At 35.2% G+C, this 4420-nt stretch overlaps 2 pseudogenes across 1 annotated transcript; both read left to right on the plus strand.

Annotated features, from left to right (window-relative positions):
* The first annotated feature begins 152 nt into the window (after window positions 1-152).
* On the plus strand, window positions 153-2899 carry LOC123143575 (maturase K-like; annotated as a pseudogene).
* LOC123143576 (photosystem II protein D1-like) lies at window positions 2765-4299 on the plus strand (annotated as a pseudogene). Its single transcript, XR_006470948.1, has one exon. The product of XR_006470948.1 is annotated as a photosystem II protein D1-like (transcript).
* Window positions 4300-4420: the final 121 nt, after the last annotated feature.

Raw genomic sequence — 4420 nt, forward strand, 5'->3', positions numbered from 1 at the left:
CAAATAGAATTTGTAGATAGATGGGTCTCTTTATCCTCACTCCATATTCAATTTTTCCGCCTACACTTCGCTCAAATGATAAGGGTGTTCCTCTTGCATGTATTCTCATACAATATAATATATATATATTTTTAATAAAAATCGCTAAAAATAAGGAGAATTTGGCCATCATGATTAGGGTCGCTCTTTTTTTAACTTTACTTTAGTGGAATTTAACCGGACCTGTTCGTTTTGGCATTTGAGTGTTTTTCATGGTCGATAAAAAAAATCTTTTGATGTCTTGCTAGTTCAATGTTTTGACAGAAGCGCGCGGTGTAATTCCATTGATTTTTGGATTTTGATCGTATCTAAGATCCTTTTTTTATCTGGGTTGCTAACTCAATGGTAGAGTACTCGGCTTTTAAGTGCGACTATGATCTTTTACACATTTGGATGAAACAACAAATTCGTCCAGACTCTTGGTAGAGTCTAGAAGACCACGACTGATCCTCAAAGGTAATGAATGGAAAAAATAGCATGTCGTAATTAAATCAATCTTTTTTGAATGGAATCCAAAATTACGATTTTCTGGGTCTAATGAATAAATGGATAGAGCCTGGCTCCAATTTTGGTAAAATAAAAAGCAACGAGCTGAACTTCCTAATTGGAATGATTCCCCGCTCTAATTAGACGTTAAAAATAGATTAGTGCCGGATGCGGGGAAAGGTTGGGTTTTGCTATGAGTGGACCCTTTATTTTTTCTTTTTTTAGAAATCCTAATTATTCTTGATTATGGATTGAATAAGGGATGTTATGGATTGAATGTGTAAAAGAAGCAGTATATTGATAAAGAGGCTGTATTCCAAAGTCAAAAGAGCGATTGGCCTGCAAAAATAAAAAACTTGTTCTGTTCTTTTTTTTAATTAGAACAAACATAAACTAATTGGGTAGAAAAGGAGCAGAAAAAGATCTGTGGATTAGACTCCCTTTCTTTCCAGGGTTTGTATTAAAAATGCAACACCCTGTTCTGACCATATTGCACTATGTATCATCATTCGATAAACCGAGAGATGCTTCTTCTCTCTGATTCAAGTAGAAATACAAATGGAAAAATTCGAAGGGTATTCAGAAAAACATAAATCTCGTCAACAATACTTTGTCTACCCACTTCTCTTTCAGGAATATATTTATGCATTTGCCCACCATTATGGATTAAATGGTTCTGAACCTGTGGAAATAGTTGTTAGTTGTAATAACAAGAAATTTAGTTCACTACTTGTGAAACGTTTAATTATTCGAATGTATCAGCAGAATTTTTTGGATAACTCGGTTAATCATTCTAACCAAGATCGATTATTGGATTACAAAAATAATTTTTATTCTGAGTTTTATTCTCAGATTCTATCTGAAGGGTTTGCGATCGTTGTGGAAATCCCATTCTCGCTACGGGAATTATTTTGTCCGAAAGAAAAAGAAATACCAAAGTTTCAGAATTTACGCTCTATTCATTCAATATTTCCCTTTTTAGAAGACAAATTTTTGCATTTGGATTATCTATCACATATAGAAATACCCTATCCTATCCATTTGGAAATCCTGGTTCAACTCCTTCAATACCGTATCCAAGATGTTCCATCTTTGCATTTATTGCGATTCTTTCTCAACTATTATTCGAATTGGAATAGTTTTATTACATCAATGAAATCCATTTTTTTCTAAAAAGAAAATAAAAGACTATTTCGATTCCTATATAACTCTTATGTATCAGAATATGAATTTTTTTTGTTGTTCCTTCGTAAACAATCTTCTTGCTTACCATTAGCATCTTCTGGAACTTTTCTGGAACGAATCCACTTTTCTAGGAAGATGGAACATTTTGGGATAATGTACCCTGGTTTTTCTCGGAAAACCCTATGGTTCTTTATGGATCCTCGTATGCATTATGTTCGATATCAAGGAAAGGCAATTCTTGCATCAAAAGGCACTTTTTTTTTGAAGAAGAAATGGAAATGCTACCTTATCAATTTCTGGCAATATTATTTCTGTTTTTAGACTCAGCCGCGAAGAATCCATATAAACCAATTAGCAAACTCTTGCTTCGATTTTATGGGGTACCTTTCAAGTGTACCAAAAAGTTCTTTGTTAGTAAGGAATCAAATGCTGGAGAATTCATTTCTAATAGATACTCGAATGAAAAATTCGATACCATAGTCCTCGCTACTCTCCCCATAGGATACTTATCAAAAGATCAATTTTGTACTGGATCGGGGCATCCTATTAGTAAACCCATTTGGACAGATTTATCAGATTGGGATATTCTTGATCGATTTGGTCGGATATGTAGAAATCTTTTTCATTATCATAGTGGATCTTCGAAAAAACGGACTTTGTATCGACTAAAGTATATACTTCGACTTTCATGCGCTAGAACTTTAGCTCGTAAACATAAAAGCACGGTACGAACTTTTATGCAACGATTGGGTTCGGCATTTTTAGAAGAATTTTTTATGGAAGAAGAGCAAGTTTTTTCTTTGATGTTCACCAAAACAACTCTTTTTTCTTTTTGTGGATCACACATTGAGCGTATTTGGTATTTGGATATTATACGTATCAATGACCTGGTCAACCATCTTAATTAATCATTAGACGAAATTAAGAAATAGGAAAGGGTTAATAAATGATCAAGAAAAAACTTTTCTATTTTTCATTCTGAAATGTTCTTTTTATTATAATAAAGAGTAGGTGAATCAACTTACTTATTAAAAAAATTAGTAGAACTTCCTCTTTGGAATAGAAATTGGCTATTTCTACATAGGGAAAGTCGTGTGCAATGAAAAATGCAAGCACGATTTGGGGAGGGATTTTTCTCTATTGTAACAAGGAAGAATTATCTACTCCATCCGACTAGTTCCGGGTTCGAGTCCCGGGCAACCCATATAGAAAAGACCCATCAAAGTTTTTAACTTTGACTCACTTCATTTACAAATACAAAATTATTGGTTTGGTTAATTTAGTTATATGGATAGCTAATCTTTGGGCTGACTTGGTTGACATTGGTATATAGTCTATGTTATACTGTTAAATAACAAGCCTTCTATTATCTATATTCTAGTTAATACGTGTGCTTGGGAGTCCTTGCAATTTGAATAAACCAAGTTCTTACAATGACTGCAATTTTAGAGAGACGTGAAAGTACAAGCCTGTGGGGTCGCTTCTGCAACTGGATAACTAGCACTGAAAATCGTCTTTACATCAGATGGTTCGGTGTTTTGATGATCCCTACCTTATTGACCGCAACTTCTGTATTTATTATCGCCTTCATCGCTGCCCCTCCAATAGATATTGATGGTATTCGTGAGCCTGTTTCTGGTTCTTTACTTTATGGAAACAATATTATCTCTGGTGCTATTATCCCTACTTCTGCGGCGATCGGATTGCACTTTTACCCAATTTGGGAAGCTGCATCTGTTGATGAGTGGTTATACAATGGTGGTCCTTATGAGCTAATTGTTCTACATTTCTTACTTGTGTAGCTTGTTATATGGGTCGTGAGTGGGAACTTAGTTTCCGTCTGGGTATGCGTCCTTGGATTGCTGTAGCATATTCAGCTCCCATTGCAGCTGCTACTGCTGTTTTCTTGATTTACCCTATTGGTCAAGGAAGCTTTTCTGATGGTATGCCTTTAGGAATCTCTGGTACTTTCAACTTTATGATTGTATTCCAGGCAGAGCACAACATCCTTATGCATCCATTCCACATGTTAGGTGTAGCTGGTGTATTCGGCGGTTCCCTATTCAGTGCTATGCATGGTTCCTTGGTAACCTCTAGTTTGATCAGGGAAACTACTGAAAATGAATCTGCTAATGAGGGTTACAAATTTGGTCAAGATGAAGAAACTTATAATATTGTGGCTGCTCATGGTTATTTTGGCCGATTAATCTTCCAATATGCTAGTTTCAACAACTCTCGTTCTTTACACTTCTTCTTGGCTGCTTGGCCTGTAGTAGGAATCTGGTTCACTGCTTTAGGTATTAGTACTATGGCTTTCAACCTAAATGGTTTCAATTTCAACCAATTTGTAGTTGATAGTCAAGGTCGCGTTATTAATACTTGGGCTGATATCATCAACCGTGCTAACCTTGGTATGGAAGTAATGCACGAACGTAACGCTCACAACTTCCCTCTAGACTTAGCTGCTATTGAAGTTCCATCTATTAATGGATAAGGTTTTTGTGCTAACATATAAGAATTTTTGAAGAAAGAAAAGACAGAAATACCCAATATCTTGCTAGAACAAGATATTGGGTATTTCTGTCTTTATTTTGAATCTTTTTCTTCTTCTTAATGTTTCTATTCAGAATTCAGTTAACGACGAGATTTAGTATCCTTTCTTGCATTTTCATAACTCGTGAAATGCCGAGTAGGCACGAATTCCCCCAAT

The sequence above is a fragment of the Triticum aestivum genome, chromosome 6D (genome assembly GCF_018294505.1).
Source record: "Triticum aestivum cultivar Chinese Spring chromosome 6D, IWGSC CS RefSeq v2.1, whole genome shotgun sequence".
Lineage (NCBI taxonomy): Eukaryota > Viridiplantae > Streptophyta > Magnoliopsida > Poales > Poaceae > Triticum > Triticum aestivum.